Here is a 20,111-nt window from a genome sequence, read left to right as displayed (position 1 = left end):
ATTATGATTATGAGTTATAATTATATTATGGTTTGTTTTTAGAAATAAAAATCCCTTTTTTGAAAACAGATCATTGAACATAATTGAATTAAAGTAGTACATTAAAGTGCAATATAAACCATGACTGCTTCAGAAAATCTAAGTTTAAAAAGATTTTGGGAGGAGCAAGATGGCAGAGGAGTAAGAGCCCTAAATTTCGTCTGGTCCCAGGAATTCAGCTGGATAGGGATCAAACCATTCTGAACACCTACGAACTCAACAGGAGGTCGAAGAAAAGAATAGCAGCAACTCTCTGAACAGAAAAGCGACCATTTTCTGTAAGGTAGGATGTGCGGAGAAGTGAATCCGAGGCGATATTTGGGAAGATAGACCGTGGGGGGAGGAAACCTCACATCATCTGGCTACTGGCAAGTGATAGAGCAGAGGAGCACAAAATCGGAACTTTTAGCAGTTGGCTCCGCTGAGGGACGTCGCTCCAGTGGCTAAGCAGGGGGTGGAACCCTCGCTGGGACAGTGTGGTCTCAGGACCCTCAGGGTCACAGAAAGACTGGGGGTACCTGAGTGCAGCAGAGCTCCCAGGTATGGGAATGGGGAAGCTGGCTGCAGAGACGGAGCCGAGGCACAGCCTCTCAGCTCGGGGTTGCCATAAACCGTGATCTGCGGCACAGTCAGGCCACCGCTCCTTCAGCAGGGACCCAACAAGCGGCAGATCCGGGGAGACTCACCTTCCTCCCCCTGGGAGGAGCGGCGCGGGAGCGCACTGCAGGGATCTGCTGGGTTTGGAGACTCCACACGGGGTCAGGTGCCAGAGATAGAAACGTGCGGTCACAGACTGGGTGAGCACGGAGTGCGGCTGGATACTGGGGAGCCAGGAGTGACTGATGGCTGTTCTCTGGGGGCGCACTGGGGAGTGGCGCCCCAAGTTCTCAGCTCCTCCGGGGCGGAGATTGGGAGGCTGCCATTCTCACTCTCGTCCTCCAAAGCCAAACAGAAAGCTTACAGGGAACAAAAGCTCCCGAGAGCAAACCCGAGCAGATTACTTAGCCCGGACCAGCAAGGGCGGGGCAATTCCGCCTCCGGCAAAGACATTTGGGAACCAGGGCAACAGGTCCCTCCCCCAGAAGATCAGCGAGAACAGCCAGCCAAGACCAAGTTTACCGATCAATGAGAACGGCAGAACTCCAGCGGTAGGGGAATACTGCACATAGAATTCATGGCTTTTTTCCCATGATCCTTTAGTCTTTCAAAGTTAATTTTTTTAATTTTCTTTTTTTTCGTTTTCTATTTTCTTTGAATTTTTCTTTTTCCCTTTTTCAACCAACATCTTATCAATCCCTTTTTTAAAATCTTTCTTTTTTCATTTTTAGAGTCATATTCTATCCCTTCAATGTAGTTAACCTCATTTTTTGTATATATATAAGTTGTTCTCTCTTTAAAATTTTGGGATACAGTTTCTTCTAACAGACCAAAATATACCCTAAATCTCTAGTGTATGGCTTTGTTCTAGTCTCCTGCCTGATCACATTCTCTCCCTTTCTTTTTTTTAATTTCTCTTCTTTCTTTTTTCAACCAACTTCTTATCTTATCAACTCCTTTTATAAAATCTTTTATAATTTTCATCTTTACAGTCATATTCCATCCCTTCATCGTATTTACCCTTATTTTTGTACATATATAAGTTTTTCTTTCTTTAAAATTTTGGGAGGCAGTTTCTTCTAACAGACCAAAATACACCCAAAATCTAGTGTGTGGCACTGATCTATTTGCCAGCCTGATCATATTTGATCATATTCTTTTTTCTTTCTTTCTTTCTTTCCCTCTCTTTTCCCCCCAGTTTTGGGTCTCTTCTGATTTGTTTACTGTATATTTTTCTGGGATCATTTTTACCCTGTTAGCATTTTGTTCTCTCATTCATCTATTCTCCTCTGGACAAAATGACAAGACAGAAAAACTCACCTCAGAAAAAAAGAACAAGGGGCGCCTGGGTGGCTCAGTTGGTTAAGCAACTGCCTTCGGCTCAGGTCATGATCCTGGAGTCCCGGGATCGAGTCCCGCATCAGGCTCCCTGCTCCGCAGGGAGTCTGCTTCTCCCTCTGACCCTCCTCCCTCTCATTCTCTCTGTCTCAAATAAATAAATAAAATCTTTAAAAAAAAAAAAAAAAAGAACAAGAGCTTCTCCAGTCCAAAATGGCAGCGGCGGCAGCAGCGGCAGCCACGATGGCTCCTCCGGGCTGCCCCGGTTCGTGCCCCAACTTCACTGTAGTCTGCTCCTTCTTGGAGCACTACGGGCAGCTGCTCGACCTGCCTGAGTTGCCGTTTCCCAAGCTGGAGCAGGTGCTGCAGGCACCGCCACTGGACGTCGGCAGTGGAGAAGTACCAAAAGAATTGGTGGAGCTCCATTTGAAGTTGATGAGGAAGATTGGCAAATCTGTTACAGCAGACAGATGGGAAAAATATTTAATCAAGGTCTCCAGATGTGACAGGACCCAGCCTGATAACAAAAAGAAACACAGGAGGGGCGCCTGGGTGGCTCAGATGGTTAAGCGTCTGCCTTCAGCTCAGGTCATGATCCCAGGGTCCTGGGATCGAGCCCCACATCGGGCTTCTGGCTCAGCGAGGAGCCTGCTTCTCCCTCTGCCTCTGCCTCTCTCCCTGCTCATGCTTTCTCTCTCTCTCTCTGTATCTCTGTGTCTCAAATGAATAAATTAAAAAAATCTTGAAAAAAAAAAAAGAAGAAACACAGGAAGAAGGAGGTGAGCCCAGTGGTGACATCCATGGTCCCCAGCTGCTCCAGTGATGGTTTGGAATCCATCTGGGCCCACAGCACCAGGAGCTGCCGGGTTAGGCCTGTCAGGCCTCTCAGCAGCAGGGGCGTCAGCACAGACATGACTTCAGACAGTGGCCAGCAGGAGCCCAAGTCAGGAAGTCAGAATGGCAACAGATGAAGATATTAAGATCCAAAGAGAAATACTTATTCTTAGCAATGTATTCAAGTTAGTAATAGAAAACCAGAACTTGGGTAGATTTGGTGTTAAATTTGTAGTATAGTTGACCCTTAAAATATGGGTTTGTACACCTGTCCACTTACATGCAGAATTTTTAAAATAAATACAATATAGTACTGTAAAAAAAAAAAAGAACAAGAAGCAGTACCAACTGCCAGGGACCTAACCAATATGGACATTAGTAAGATGTCGGAACTAGAGTTCAGAATGACAATTATAAAGATACTAGCTGGGCTCGAAAAAAACATGGAAGATACTAGAGAAACCCTTTCTGGAGAAATAAAAGAACTAAAATCTAACCAAGTCGAAATCAAAAAGGCTATTAATGAGGTGCAATCAAAAATGGAGGCTCTAACTGCTAAGATAAATGAGGCAGAAGAGAGAATTAGTGATATAGAAGACCAAATGTTGGAGAATAAAGAAGCTGAGAAAAAGAGAGATAAATAACTACTGGATCACGAGGGCAGAATTCAAGAGATAAGTGATACCATAAGAAGAAACAATAGTAGAATAATTAGGATCCCAGAAGAAGAAAGAGAGAGAGGGACAGAAGGTATATTGGAGCAAATTATAGCAGAGAACTTCCCTAATTTGGGGAAGGAAACAGGCATCAAAATCCAGGAGGCACAGAGAACCCCCCTCAAAATCAATAAAAATAGGTCAACACCCTGACATCTAATACTAAAACTTACAAGTCTCAGAGACAAAGAGAAAATCCTGAGAGCAGCTTGGGACAAGAGGTCTGTAACCTACAATGGTAGAAACATTAGATTGGCAGCAGACTGTCTTATCCACAGAGACGTGGCAGGCCAGAAAGGACTGGCATGATATATTCAGAGCACTAAATGAGAAAAATATGCAGCCAAGAATGCTATATCCAGCAAGGGGGGTTCTCTGTGCCTCCTGAATTTTGATGCCTGTTTCCTTCCCCAAATTAGGGAAGTTCTCTGCTATAATTTGCTCCAATATACAACCAATAGAAACCAAAAGAACAGTAGAACAGAGCAATGAAACTAGGAGCTGGTTCTTTGAAAGAATTAATAAGCTTGATAACCCCCTGCCCAGACTTATGAAAAAGAAGAGAAATGACCCAAATAAATAAAATCATGAATGAAAGAGGAGAGATCACAACCAACACCATAGAAGTAGAGATAAATAGAAGTAGAGATAAAAAGCTTCCAGGACAAACAAAAACTAAAAGAATTTCAAACACCAAACCAGCCCTACAAGAAATATTGAAAGGGCTCCTCTAAGCAAAGAAAGAGCCTAAAAGTAACATAGACCAGAAAAGAATAGAGACAATATACAGTAACAGTCACCTTACAGGAAATACAATGGCACTAAATTAATATCTTTCAATAGTTACCCTGAATGTAAATGGGCTAAATGCCCCAATCAAAAGACACAGAGTATCAGATTGGATAAAAAAAAAAAAGACCCATCGATATTTTGTCTGCAAGAGACTCATTTTAGAGCCAAAGACACCTCCAGATTGAAAGTGAGTGTGTGGAAAACGATTTACCATGCTGATGGACACCAAAAGAAAGCTGGGGTAGCAATCCTTATATCAGACAAATTAGATTTTAAACCAAAGACTATAATAAGAGATGAGGAACGACACTATATCATACTTAAAGGGTCTATGCAACAAGAAGATCTAACAATTGTAAATATCTATTCCCCTAACATGGGAGCAGCCAATTATATAAGCCAATTACCAACAAAATCAAAGAAACATTGACAACAATACAGTAATAGTAGGGGACTTTAACACCCCCCTCACTGAAATGGACAGATCATCTAAGCAGAAGATCAACAAGGAAATAAAGGCTTTATTTTTTTTAAAAGATTTTATTTATTTGACAGAGAGAGAGAGACAGCCAGAGAGAGAACACAAGCAGGGGGAGCGGGAGAGGGAGAAGCAGGCTTCCTGAAGAGCAGGGAGCCAGATGTGGGGCTATCCCAGGACCACGGGATCATGACCTGAGCTGAAGGCAGATGCTTACCCATCTGAGCCACCCAGACACCCCAGAAATAAAGGCTTTAAATGACACACTGGACCAAATGGACTTCACAGATATATACAGAACATTCCATCCCAAAGCAATAGAATACACATTCTTCTCTAGTGCACATGGAACATTCTCCAGAATAGATCACATCCTAGGTCACAAATCAGGTCTCAACTGGTACCAAAAGATTGGTACGCTACCATACGATCCAGCAATTGCACTACTGGGTGTTTACCCCAAAGATACAAATGTAGGGATCTGAAGGGGTACGTGCACCCCGATGTTTATAGCAGCAATGTCCACAATAGCCAAACTGTGGAAAGAGCCAAGATGTCCGTCGACAGATGAATGAATAAAGAAGATGTGGTATATATATATATACAATGGAATATTATGCAGCCATCAAAAGGAATGAGATCTTGCCATTTGCAACGATGTGGATGGAACTGGAGGGTATTATGCTGAGCGAAATAAGTCAATCAGAGAAAGACAAGTATCATATGACCTCATTGATATGAGGAATTCTTAATCTCAGGAAACAAACTGAGGGTTGCTGGAGTGGGGGGTGGGGTGGGAGGGATGAGGTGGCTGGGTGATAGACACTGGGGAGGGTATGTGCTATGGTGAGTGCTGTGAATTGTGTAAGACTGTTGAATCACAGATCTGTACCTCTGAAACAAATAATGCAATATATGTCAAGAAAAAAAAAAGAAGATAGCAAGAGGGAAAGAATGAAAGGGGGGAAATCGGAGGGGGAGACGAACCATGAGAGACAATGGACTCTGAAAAACAAACTGAGGGTTCTAGAGGGGAGGGGGGTGGGAGGATGGGTTAGCCTGGTGGTGGGTATTAAAGAGGGCACGTTCTGCATGGAGCACTGGGTGTTATGCACAAACAATGAATCATGGAACACTACATCAAAAACTAATGATGTAATGTATGGTGATTAACATAACAATAAAAAAACTAAAAAAAAAAACAAGAGGAAAGTTGGAAAGAACTCAAATACATGGACACTAAAGAGCATCCTACTAAAGAATGAATGGGTCAGAAATTAAAGAAGAATTTTAAAAATTCATGGAAACAAATGAAAATAAAAACACAACTGTTCAAAATCTTTGGGATGCAGCAAAGGCGGTCCTAAGAGGAAAGTATATAGTAATACAAGCCTTTCTTAAGAAACAGGAAAGGTCTCTTGGGGCACCTGGGTGGCTCAGTCATTAATCATCTGGCTTCAGCTCAGGTTGTGATCCCAGGGTCCTGGGATCGAGCCCCGCATCGGGCTCCCGGCTCAGCGGGAAGCCTGTTTCTCCCTCTCCCATTCCCCCTGCTTGTGTTCCCTCTCTCGCTGTGTCTCTCTCTGTCAAATAAATAAATAAAATCTTAAAAAAAAAAAGAAACAAGAAGGTTCTCAAATACACAACCTAACCCTACACTTAAAGGAGCTGGAGAAAGAACAGCAAATAAAGCCTAAACCCAGCAGGAGAAGAGATATAATAAAGATCAGAGCAGAAACCAATGAAATAGAAACCAAAAGAACAGTAGAACAGAGCAATGAAACTAGGAGCTGGTTCTTTGAAAGAATTAATAAGCTTGATAACCCCCTGCCCAGACTTACGAAAAAGAAGAGAAATGACCCAAATAAATAAAATCATGAATGAAAGAGGAGAGATCACAACCAACACCAAAGAAATACAAACAATTATAAGAACATATTATGAGCAACTCTATGCCAGCAAATTAGATAATCTGGAAGAAATGAATGCATTCCTAGAGATTTATCAACTACCAAAACTGAACCAGGAAGAAATAGAAAACCTGAACAGACCCATAACCACTAAGGAAATTGAAGCAGTAATCAAAATCTCCCAACAAACAAGAGCCCAGGGCCAGATGTCTTCCCAGGAGGAATTCTACCAAACATTTAAAGAAGAATTAATACCTATTCTTCTGAAATTGTTCCAAAAAATAGAAATGGAAGGAAAACTTCCAAACCCATTTTATGAGGCCAGCATTACCTTGATCCCAAAATCAGACAAAGACCCCATCAAAAAGGAGAATTACAGAACAATATCCCTGATGAACATGGATGCAAAAATTCTCACCAAAATACTAGCCAATAGGATCCAACAGTACATTAAAAGGATTATTCACCATGACCAAGTGGGATTTATTCCTGGGCTGCAAAGGTTCAACATCTGCAAATCAATCAATGTGATACAATACATTAATGAAAGAACAAGAACCATATGATCCTCTCAGTAGATGCAGAAAAAGCATTTGACAAAGTACAGCATCCTTTCTTGATTAAAACTCTTCAGAGTGTAGGGATAAAGGGTACATACCTCAATATCATAAAAGCCATCTATGAAAAACCCACAGCGAGTATCATTCTCAATGGGGAAAAACTGAGAGCTTTTCCCCTAAGGTCAGGAACACGGCAGGGATGTCCACTATCACCACTGCTATTCAACATAGTACTGGAAGTCCTAGCCACAGCAATCAGACAACAAAAAGAAATAAAATGCATCCAAATCAGCAAAGAAGAAGTCAAACTCTCACTCTTGGCAGATGATATGATATATACAATGGAATATTATGCAGCTATCAAAAAAAAATGAAATCTTGCCATTTGCAATGAGGTGGATGGAACTAGAGGGTATTATGCTAAACGAAATAAGTCAATCAGAGAAAGACAAGTATCATATGATCTCACTGATATGAGGAATTCTTAATCTCAGGAAACAAACTGAGGGTTGCTGGAGTGGTGGGGGGTGGGAGGGATGGGGTGGCTCGGTGATAGACATTGGGGAGGGTATGTGCTATGGTGAGTGCTGTGAATTGTGTAAGACTGTTGAATCACAGATCTGTACCTCTGAAACAAATAATCCATTATATGTTTAAAAAAAAGAAGTAGGAAGGGAAAAATGAAGGGGGGGAAATCGGAGGGGGAGGCAAACCATAAGAGACTATGGACTCTGAAAAACAAACTGAAGGTTCTAGAGGGGAGGGGGGTGGGGGGATGGGTTAGCCTAGTGTTGGGTATTAAGGAAGGCTCATACTGCATGGAGCACTGGGCGTTATATGCAAACAATGAATCATGGAACACTACATCAAAAACTAATGATGTAATGTATGGTGACTAACATAACATAATAAAATAAAATTTAAAAAAAAAAAGATTTTGATCAGGGGTACCTGGCTGCCTCAGTCAGTGGAGCCAGCTGTGCTTTTTTTTTTTTAGGATTTATTTATTTATTTGAGAGAGAGCGTGAGAAAGCATGCGTGTGTGTGCGCGACACACACACACACTCACAGTGGGGAGGGGTAGAGGGAGAGGGAGAAAGAGAATCTCAAGCAGATTCCCTGCTGAGCATGAGCCCAGTGCAGGGCTCGATCTCACGACCCTGAGATCATGACTGAGCCGAAATCAAGAGCTGGACACCCAACCAACTGAGCCATCCAGGTGCCCCATGAGTGACTCTTGTTCTCAGGGTTGTCAACACTGCAGCTGAACAGTTGGCCCAGGGCGGAGAATAGAACAGAAAAGGTGGCTCCAGTATCAAAAAGGAAATTGACTGGTTTTCCTTGTATTTCCAAAATTACCTGAGGCTCTGGGTTCCCTATGGTGAGCTGTTTTTGAGGAGCCACCAGGGGAACCCCAGGCCCAATCAGTCCCAATCAGGGGCACTGGTCACCTGAGCCCTTGCAGATTGAGGTCCCCGAGGACGTTCAGATTTCCAGAATCCCCCTCCACAGGTGGGACAAGGGTTACAGGGCTTTGGTTTTTGTCACTGGGGGCATTCTCACTTCTAATGTCCTAGGGGGCCACAGAGATGGCCTTTGGTGCCAGAGTCTTGGGAAATCGACCTGGCAACAGCATGCAAGGCCCAACCAAAGCCTCAGACTTCCTCTTTAGCTTCTCTTCCTCACTCTCCTCTTGGTCTCAACTGTAAAAGACCCACTGGCAGCTCGTTAGAGCCATTCTAGGGTCCCCTCAGGGCCAGCAGCCAACTTTTGCAGTTTTTTCTGAATATCTGGAGCTGACTGGGTCTTTAAGAATGATCTCAGCCTCGGGAGAACCAGGAGAGATAGCTGTGTATTTAATGAGAGCCTCTCTCAATCTAAGAAAATTGTTGGATTTTCTTCCTGAGTTTGGGTTGACAGTTAATTTAATCAACAGACCCAGATATCCTTTACCAGAGGCTTTGAAAGCCACCTCCTTAACAATTGCCCATGAAAACTTTGAGACAGACAAGATTAACCATTTTTTTTTTTACCAACAGACCCAGATATCCTTTAAAAGCACAAACCTATGTCTGGTAATCAATGCTTTAGCACTCTAATTTTTTTTTTTTTAAGATTTTATTTATTTGCGAGAGAGAGAATGAGAGACAGAGAGCATGAGAGGGAGGAGGGTCAGAGGGAGAAGCAGACTCCCTGCGGAGCAGGGAGCCTGATGCGGGACTCGATCCCCGGACTCCGGGATCATGACCTGAGCCGAAGGCAGTTGCTTAACCAACTGAGCCACCCAGGCGCCCCTTTAGCACTTTATACTACTTGGAAAAGACCTAGATGTAATCCCATTTATCATCCAAGCAAAACTTTCTTAACAATTACCCGTGAAAACCTTGAGACAGACAAGATTAACCGCCATTTTAATGGGAGCTTTTTTGACCTTCAGCAAACCTAGATAGAATCATTTCTGGTGCTAAACCTCATCAGCTCGGACAGATGAGTAGACGCCATGTTTTTTTCCACCAAAGTGGAAATATGCAGTCCACGTCAGGCCAGAGAAGACAGGGAATTTCTTTGAAATAAACAGAGTTTTGGCAGCTGCTTAGGAATATTCCTTAAAGTCTCCATCCTGAGGTAGACTAACCACAGTTGGCTCCAATTATAGCCATTAACCTGGGAAATGAATGAGGGAGAAAACCCCAGGGACTGCTCAATCCCTCTATGATGCAGGCTTGGAAGGGACGGCGATACCAATTTCCAAGGGGATCATTAGGCTCCTAATTGGGGTCTTGAGAGGATCCCCAATTGGGGTCTTGAGGAGGTACAGCTGGGGCTCCAGTTGGAAACTGAAGCCACCCATGGGCTCACACATCTCTCTTTTTTTTTTTAAAGATTTTATTTATTTATTTGAGAGAGAGAATGAGATAGAGAGCATGAGAGGGGGGAGGGTCAGAGAGAGAGGCAGACTCTCTGCTGAGCAGGGAGCCCGATGCGGGACTCGATCCCGGGACTCCAAGATCATGACCTGAGCCGAAGGCAGTCGCTTAACCAACTGAGCCACCCAGGTGCCCCTGGGCTCACACATCTCTTGATCCCCGTATCTTTCAGTGGTGGCCAGAACCCCACATTTTTCTGCTTCAGAGAGGGTCTGATTTAACAGAAGCATTACATCCAAGTTTGGAAAACTTTGAGGTCCCCCTTCATCTCAGGTCTTGTAGAGGCACCTCCCCTTGGTCTCCCTTGGAGCACTATCTGTTCTTGCAGAGGGTAAAGCCCTTGAGCACCAGCAGGGTTTCCAAGATAGGGTGGGACAGGTATGGGGACCTGATCTTGTTACGGAACCGGACTGGATCACCCGATGGAAGAACCAAGCAGCACCGGAAATCTTAGAGGATTGCAGGTTTATTTAATGCCGGCGGGCTCAGAGGAGAGTGGTCTTCAAAGGTCTGAGCCCCGAGCACAAACAAAGGGGGCAATTAAACACATCTACTTCCACATACTTGGCACTTTTGGCACGTGTGCGAAGCAGGGCAGGGAGAAGAACACGGAAGAGCCCCAGGGCAAGGACTGGGACTCTCTCACTGGCTCAGTCAGCTATCTTAGGACACAGATCTTCCTTATCAATCTTACCTTAGGAAGGATGGAGCCAGCAGTGGAGATTCCCCTGCAGACTCCACTTGCCTATCAACTTTTGATGTGGATGTGACGTTTCTTTGTTCCTCCTTGTCCCTCACCCCATTGTGGGGGGGGGGGGGCGGTCCTGAAAGAGAGCAGCCAGAAGGCTGGGATCAATCCTACATTGCTGAGATCAGAACAAAAGAAAATGAGCCACCTTTTTCCCAGTTAAAAACCAGGAAGGCAAAGTCCCTAGGTGGCCATGTCTCATCCTCCAACTTGTATTGTAGCCATGCTCCAGAACAAAAGAAAATGAGTTGCCTTCATCCAGTTAAAACCAGGAAGGCATCCGAGTAAACGATATTGAGCAATTTACGGGTCTGATACTCTTCCTATAGCCTACAATGCCAGGAAGGGACTCTAAAGGAGTAGGGTGTTGGTCAGGGAATTGCCTATCCACAAGAAGAGAGGAAAAGGCATCCCTTACCTCAATTTCTTAAAGTTGATCAGGGAGACTTGGGAAGAGAGGAAAAGGCATTCCCCACCTCAGTTCCTCTTCATCTTTTCCTGATGTGTGGCCCTAGCTACTCACGTGACTGACAGCCAGAGCCCCTGTCCTCTCTGAGAGGTGCTGGGAAGGAGTCGCGCTTACCCAGGCTTGGCCCTACCTCCAGAGAGCAATCCTGGTTTCCCCACCCTTAAGACTCTCTTAGAGGTCAGTGGATACTCTAGACTTTTTTTAGTAGAACTATTCTGTCTGACATAGCCACATGGAGGGACAAGATGGGGCACCCAGGGAGGGGAAATCCACCTGGCATAAGCCCCAATGGAACCAAAAAGTTGGGAGATCCCTTAGATCTTAGTTCTTTTACCCTGCTTGGCCATTCCTTCACATAAGTGGTGTAGCCAGTTCAAAGGGTGTCCCAGTAATGCCCAGAATCAGAGAAGTCAGAAACAGGAGACTGTTCCTCACCGTAACAGGGAACTGTGAGTGAGGTCCCTTGGAGGCCACCCAAACCACTCACAAGAGAATGTCCAGGGGACCGTCCTGGACTTTCCCACTCATTCTCCTAGGGGAGGAATCAGCTGAGAAAAAAGTAGTAGGGGGGTTCTCTCTGGATGCCCGGATGGGCAAGTAAGGAACCAGGTCCCTTTGAGAGCGTTTTCGGATGTCCAAAGGGTAGTCTTGGTCAGGCCCCTCAATTGCTGCTTGGTTTTCCCTAGGTCCCTCATATCCAGTGATCTGCCCCAAAAGGAGTTCTGGGTCTTCACCAAACTGACACTCCCAACTTCTGTTGGGGGATCAGTCGGAAAGGAGCCCAGAGAGCCTATCACCCAAGGCTTAAGAATGGCAACCACGCTAATCACTTTTACATTGGTGACGGGGGCCCATTGTTTCAACAAACAAAAGGGAGAGAGGGCGAGAGAGAGAGACTTGCTGCCCACTACTCATGGTTAGCTTTCCTTAAAGATGTTGGAGATCCCGGATAAGCCCCCATAAATGTTAACAGGATTTTCTTCTCCGTTGTTGCCCGCGGTTCTTGGTCACGTCACTTTGAAGAGTGAAGAGGTAGACCAGACAGAGAGGTGGGCAGAAAAGCAAGGTTTATTGAGCAATAACAAAGTGATAGTACAAAGCTCCTGAGGAGGGAAGGGACCCAAGAGGCTTGCCCTGATGTTTGTTTTAAATAAATTTTAAGAAATGTAGATTACTTTTATTTTATTTATCTATTCATTTGTTCATTTATTTATTTATTTTAGAGAGGGACAGAGAAAGAGAGAGAGAGAGGCAGAGGGAGGGGCAGAGGGAAAGGGAGAGAGAGATCCATGTCCAGTGTAGAGCCTGATGACGCAGGGCTCCATCTCATGACCTGAGCCAAAATCAAGAGTCAGATGCTTAACAGACTGAGCCACCCAGACGCCCAAGAAATGTAGATGACTTTTAAAAAGCATATTGCAATTTTGATTTTCTGAACTTATGGAAGTCTAGTATCCCCTTAAAGAGCTTTTACAACGAGTTAATTTTTACAGACGTTGCTTTTCCTACCATAATGAATAACTTCAATTAAAATCAGAAGTTCATCAGATTTCTAAGAGAAATAGTTTTTAAAAAGTTTAAATGAGGGGTGCCTGGGTGGCTCAGTCGGTTAAAGCAGCTGCCTTCAGCTCAGGTCATGATCTCAGGGTCCTGGGATCAAGCCCCGTGTCAGGCTCTCTGTTCTCTGTGGGGAGTCTGCTTCTCCCTCTGCCTCTGCCTGCCACTCCCCTTGCTTGTGCTCTCTCTCTCTCTCTCTGTGTCAAATAAATAAATAAAATCTTTAAAAAAAAAAAAGTTTAAATGACTAGGACACCTGGGTGGCTCAGTGGGTTAAGCATTCGACTCTTGGTTTCGGCTCAGGTCATGATCTCATGGTTTGTGAGATGGAGCCCCAAGTTGGGCTCCACATGAGAATCTGCTTCAAGATTCTCTTTCTTTGCCCCTCTCCCCATTTGCTGTCTCTCTCTCTCAAAATAAATAAATAAATTTTTAAATAATAAAAATAAAAAAATAAAATGTTTAAATGACTAATGAGGTGATATGAAGGGGATTCACCCCAAGTCAGGTTTGCACATCCTGCTAATTCTGCTCTTCCCCAGTCAAAATTTTTTTTTTTTTTTTTTATTTTTATGTTAATCCCCACCAGTCAGAATGTCTTAAATGCCTGGAAAAGTTATAGGATGAAGCAATAGGGCCAGCAAACCAGGTTGGCTCCTTGTCCCCAAACCCTCATTGCTATGAAGAAGTCTGATCAAATTCAAAATCCATTAATATCCTAAGAAATCTCAACATTACAGTTACTAATGACAGAAGATGCAGAACTATTGGATTTAAAAGAGAATACCGTGGAAGAAAACCATCTGAAGTGATAGAACTATCCGAATTCTGATCAATGGCAAGAAAGGAAGATCCACCAAGAAAAAAAAAAAGCACTAGTCTTCTGTCATTGGCTACCAGTTACCTCTACAAATGAAATTTTGCATTGATAGAAATTGAAGGATTCTTGGATTCAAATGAACCATCATTAAAAACAAGAATTGGGCACAACCATTTCAAGCATAAAACCTGATGTGAAAAGGTTAGGTTATAAAGCAAACTCCACTCTCTCATTAAAATGTTTTAAAAGTTTAGAGACAGAAAGGCACAAACTGAAAAAAAAAGATCTTCTCTGTCCATTTCTCTCCCCCAAAGTGAGTACTGTTAATAGTTTCTTATGATTTCTCAGTGGAGTTTTGAGTTAAGTGATGAGCACAGATTTGCATTTTAGGGAAGTCTGTCTGTCACCCTCCGGGAGGGTCAGATGTGTCAGTGTGGGAAGGGGATGAATCCGTGGCTCACCCACCTCCCTCACCAACATTTACCATTGCTAATGTTTCTCACCCTGCAGGTCCCAGGTAAGCATCCCTGGTCCCAGGAAGCCCCCTCCACCATGGTCCCTCCAGACTAAGCTACATACTCTTAGAATGAAACCATGGCCCCTTGCACACTTTAGCATCATCATTGTCCCTCTTATTCAACATCTGCCTTTTCACCAGATTGTAAACTCCATTAGGGCAAAGAACATGGCTGTCTAGTTCTCCCCAGCACAAAGCTTGGTACCTTGCATAGAACAATCCCTCAATAAAGATTTATTGAATGAACCGTTAATGATTGTTTTGGAAAACTCAGACAATGCAGAAAAGTCTAGAGAAGAAAACAGAAATCATCTGTGATCTCATTACTTACATATGTTGACAACATTTTGTATATATCCTTCCGGGTACCATTTCTATCCAGGTGTCCTTAGAAGAGCCCTGACGGCTGTGACAACACAATCAGGCAAAGACAGGAAAAACACTCAGAACCCCACTGGGGTCATTTCTATGTCTGTCAGTGTTGTGGTCCAGTCTTGTGGGAAGAATGAGAAGGGGGCTCAGAATTAACACAAACAGTGACTGAATTAGAGGGACCAACCGGGTAGTAGACAGTATTCACACTTACAATAGAACTTAGGTTTTTCATGTCTATAAATTAAAAATGTTAGCTTTATGGAATTATTTAAGAGCTTATGAAGATCTTGTTTTTTATGCAAATAAAATTCTTACATGTGTAAAGTACTTAAAAAGAAAGAAATTTAATGGACAAGTCAAAACCATAATGACACTAAATTCTGCCTCTACAGATTTGCCTATTTGGGATATTTCATATGAATGAAATCATATAATATGTGGTCATTTGCGTCGGGTTTCCTCCACTTAGCATAATGCTTTCAAGGATGAGCCACTCCACTGCAGGTACCAGAGCTTCATTCCTTTTTACGCCCAAATAATATTCCGTGGTATGATGGATCTACCAACCTGTTTATCCATTCATCAACCCTTGGTCATTTGAGTTGTTTCCACTGTGGGGCTATTGTGACTTGTGTTGCTATGAACGTCGGTGTACAAGTAGTTGTTTGAATACCTGTTTTCAATTCTTTGGGTTGTATATCTACACGAGGAATTATTGGGTTATACGGTAATTTTTGAGGGATGGCCAGACTGTTTTCCACAGAGACGGCACCATTTTACATTCCCACCGGCAAGGCAATGTCTGAGGGCTCCAATTTCTCCACATCCTTGCCAATACTTGTTATTTTCCTTTTTTTTTTTTTTGGTTAGAGTTATCCCAGTGGGTGTAAAGTGTCATCCCACTGTGGGTTTTTGTGCTTTTTTTTTTTTTAAGATTTTATTTATTTGACAGAGACTAGCGAGAGAGGGAACACAAGCAGGGGGGAGTGGGAAAGGGAGAAGCAGGCTTCCCGCCGAGCAAGGAGCCAGATGTGGGGCTCGATCCCAGGACCCTGGGATCATGACCTGAGCCGAAGGCAGACGCTTAACCAACTGAGCCACCCAGGCACCCCAAGATTTTTTTTTTAAGATTTTATTTACTTTTGACAGAGAGAGAGCACAAGCAGGGGAAGCAGCAGGTGGAGGCAGAGGGAGAAGCAGGCTCTGCACTGAGCAGGAAGCCCGATGTGAGGCTCGATTCCAGGAACCTGGGATCATGACCTGAGCCGAAGGCAGACACTTAACGACTGAGCCACCCAGGCGCCCCCCCACTGTGGTTTTGATTGGCGTTTTGCTAATGACTAATCTGTTGAGCATCTGTTGCAAGCCTTTTGGTTACTTTTGATTCATTTGCAGAATTCTGGAAAAGTTGATTTTTATATCTTTTCTAAGTGTTCACATTGTTTATGGGGGGCGGAGATTTGCGGAGGTCCTCACTCCACCATTTCAAAAGTACCACGGTCCTGGCGGACTTCCCAGTGGACGACACGCATCACATTACCAGGTGCCCCAGGGTGCTGACTACTTTCAATAGACAAGGTAATAAATGAAGAATATGACTTTTCTGGGTCATTCCCTACTACTACTAGATAGAAATTTCCAGAGCACTTCTGTGCAAGAGAGGATGCCTAAAGAAAATACCCCCCAAAATATCCTAAATAATCTTACCATTGTTATTGGCTCCCAGGCCCTAGGGCCAGTTCTCTTTTTAGCACTCACTCAAGGGCAACCCAAGGTCAGTTGTCATAGAATCCTCACTGGGTCTCCTGGTTCCTCAGCCAGGGCTGTCGCTAGCATACCCTCCACCTCTCATAGAGCCGCAGCTGGTCTCGGAAAGATTTAGTAAGGATTATAATATAGACCCATTGAGCAGAAACAGAGCAGCTGAGAAGCCCAAACCAAGAGAAGGGCAGCCAACCGCACGGTCCTGGCCCAGTGCTGGCTTCAAGCAAAGGGACCCTCTGGCATTAGCTGAGAATGACTGAACACCAACTTCAAGCCAACGTCCAGGGTGTGCAACCTGTCCCCACACTCGGGAGGGTCCCACATTTGGTTTAATGCTCTGCTGTCACCATCTTGAAATCCTTAATCATTTTTGAACAAGGAGCCCTGCATTTTCATTTCGTGCTGGATGCTTCAATCCACATAAAGCCAGGCCTTTTCCATGGAAGGTGTTAATCTGTGAGCAAGAGACAGAACAGGCAAGAGAAGGGACACTGGTGGGTAAGGGGGCTGGAGTTCAGGCATTAAAGGGGTAAATGCTTGCTTGCTGCAAAATGTGACTCTTCAGAGAAAACTCTGAAGACATATGACAAGGGTTTCTGTGTCGTAACTTTGCTTTACCATAATGTGGACAGTTTATTCTCTTCCCCAACTTTTGCCTAACTTCATGTAAATGAGTAAAAACTAAGAATTGACAAAACTCCTTAATGTCCATTTGAAGCAAAAATTTCAATGTTTGAAAGTAAATTCAATCAGCAAACTTGCAATGATCATTTTTCGCAAAACATTTTTAGCAAAACAGATGATGTACAACAACCGCAGCTTTAATTCCACGTAAGTGCAGCTGAAAATGCACTCTAGCTTTGTGGCCACTTGCTAGCTATCTGCATACATTCAGGTATTTGCTTTGTTCAGTAATAAAAAAAATCAGCTAATTCTAAAAAATAAAACAAAAAACGTGCATCCTTGATAGCTACATCTTCCGGGCCCACCTGACACACCCTCTCGTCTTCCTGAAAATGTATGCTATTCCCAGGACAAGCTAGAAGAATATTTCGAATATTTGAATTTATTAAACTTGCCGGTCCATTCAGGCCAAGAAAGCTAGAGTGTCTGAGCCAACAGCACTCCTCTGACTGGATCTCAGGGTGAAGCACCTCGGACGGGGAACGGCACCCCACCTTGGCCACCATCCCCACCCACTCACCAGTCTTGAAGGAGACCAGCCGGGGAGAAATAGCTCTTCTTTGAAGGGGGGCAGGGGAGAACACAGTGAAAACAGTCACCTCGGGTTGCCTGGGTGGCTCAGCGGGTTAAGCATCTGCCTTGGGCTCATGTCATGATCCCAGGGTCCTGGAATCGAGCCCCGCATCAGGCTCCCTGGTCAGCGGGGAGCCTGCTTCTCCCTCCGCCTGCCACTCCCCTTGCTTGTGAGCTCTCTCTCTCTCTCTCTGACAAAAAAATAAAATCTTAAAAAAAAAAACAAAAAACCAGTCCCCTCAAGTTGCCCTTCAAGTGAGCATTTGCTACAGAGAGAAGCAGAGTTCATCTTGCATGTTCACATGATCCTTGGAGACCCAGGCCAGCTCCCACAACATCACCTGCAAGGACAAGAGAAACAGTCCAAACTGGGGGCCCAGCTCAGTCTAGCCCTGGTTCTGAAAGGACAGTTAACATCGCGCCCGACGGAAGAACGTCTAGTGGGTGAGAGAATCACCCACCCTGAAAGCCGGGCTGGGACAGTGAAGAGAACAGCTGATGTCATCCCCACCTTTTCCTGTTCATACACAATACTCCACAAATACCCAAGATCCCTTTTCTTCTGAAATTGCTACAGCAGAGCATGCTTGCTTCAATTAAAACGTGCAAGTGGGCTGACCATAAACCCAGGGCCACCTAGCCCATACACGACCCTTGAGTGAACTTGAAAAAGGTTCTCCCCTCCGGGCAGAGGCAGCTTCCTGAGCACCCAGCCTGGTGAGTGAAGGGTGCCTTTGCACATGCTGGAAAGAGTCCCAACCCCCACCCCACCCTGGGGAGATATGGCTTCACAGCACAATGTACAGCTTGGCCAGCAAAACGTGGGCTCGGTTTCACCACCCCATCCCCACCCATTTGGCTAGGCCCCCTTGCTCAGTGAACAGCCCGCACAGCTGCACTCACTGGCTCTGCTTAATTCACTAAACATTAAGCTGCTCTACAATAGGAGGAAAGCAATTCACCTGGCCTGATTCTTATCGTGTGCAATTTACTGACAATTCTTAAAACGTCACAGCCATAACTACTTTTTTTTTTTAAGAGAAGGCCTGTTGACTTAAGAGAAACTCAGGAAATTTTCAGGTTAAATAAAAGGAAGTGAAAAAACTTAGATAAAACTCAGGAAGGCATTTAGGTCTTTGCCCAACAGCAGAGGAATAGGTGATGTGGTCTGTATAGTCAGTTGGAAGTGAGTTCAGTTTCTGGCCGCATGACCTTGGGCAAGTCATTTAGCCTCAGTCTCCGCATCTGGAAAATGGAAATAAAAATGTGTGCCTCCAAGCGCCTGGTAGCTCAGTTGGTTAAGCGTCCGACCCTTGATTTTGGCTCAGGTCATGATCTCAGGGTTGTGAGATCAAGCCCTGTGTGGGGCTCTGCTTGAGATTCTCTCTCCCTCTCCCTCTCCCCCTCCTCTATAAATAAATAAATAAATAAATAAATAAATAAATAAATAAATAAATCTTTATTAAAAATAGTGTACCTCACAGGGCTATTCTGAAGATTACAGAAAGTAATGTTCATTCAGCTAATACTTACTGAACACTCCTTACATGCCAGGCACTGAAACACAACTGTGAGTTTACAGACAGGGTCCATACCATTTAGTATGGGGTCAAAAATAATATAAAATTTCCATTAGGATAAGAGTTATGAGAGGGTATGAGGGGGGGGGGGGGGGGGGGCGGAATTGACCTGGTCAGGTGGGTTGGGGTAGTTCCTAGTTAGTCTGTGATCTGAAAAAGAGTGGAGGCTACCAAGCAATGAGAGGAGTGAAGACAGACCCAATCAGAGGGAAAGGGCATGTGCAAGAGTCCTGTGGCAGGAAGAAGCTTGGCTCCCTCAGGGAAGCAAGGCCACTGGGGCTAAAACACAGAAATCAGGGAAAAGAGTAATATCAGAGGAGGCTGGAGAGAGTTGGCTGGGGCCAAACTGGGCAGAGTCTTGAGGCCACGATAAGGATATGGCTCTTCATCCTATGAGCAATGGGTAGTGAAGGTTGGATCTTACGCAAGATGGGGCAAGAGGGGAGAGGAGGCAAGTGTGACAGAATTGTATTGTTTTTGAAACAAATCACGCTGGCTATGGAGTAGAAAATGGATCGGAAGGGAGCCAGATGGTGTGGAGATCAACTGGTAGGTCATTGCAGTCATCCAGGTGAGACAGGGTGGCTCCTGGATTCAGATGGGGTGATGGGGAGAGGAAAAGGGGTTTCACTGGGGAAGAAGAGGGAAACAGACTAGATAGGCAATGTGGTGGAAGGGGCTGAGAGCTTCAACCAGGCGACCCCCAGACTTGGGACCTATGGTTCTAGATGGACACTGGTGTCATTCACTAGGACAGGCAATGCCAGAAGAGGACCACATTGTGGGGGGAGGTCCTAATTTAGTTTAGGGAATACTGAATTTAAGATGTTTCT

Source organism: Neomonachus schauinslandi, chromosome 11 (genome assembly GCF_002201575.2).
Source record: "Neomonachus schauinslandi chromosome 11, ASM220157v2, whole genome shotgun sequence".
Classification (NCBI taxonomy): domain Eukaryota; kingdom Metazoa; phylum Chordata; class Mammalia; order Carnivora; family Phocidae; genus Neomonachus; species Neomonachus schauinslandi.
Note: the sequence above shows the minus strand (reverse complement) of the source record.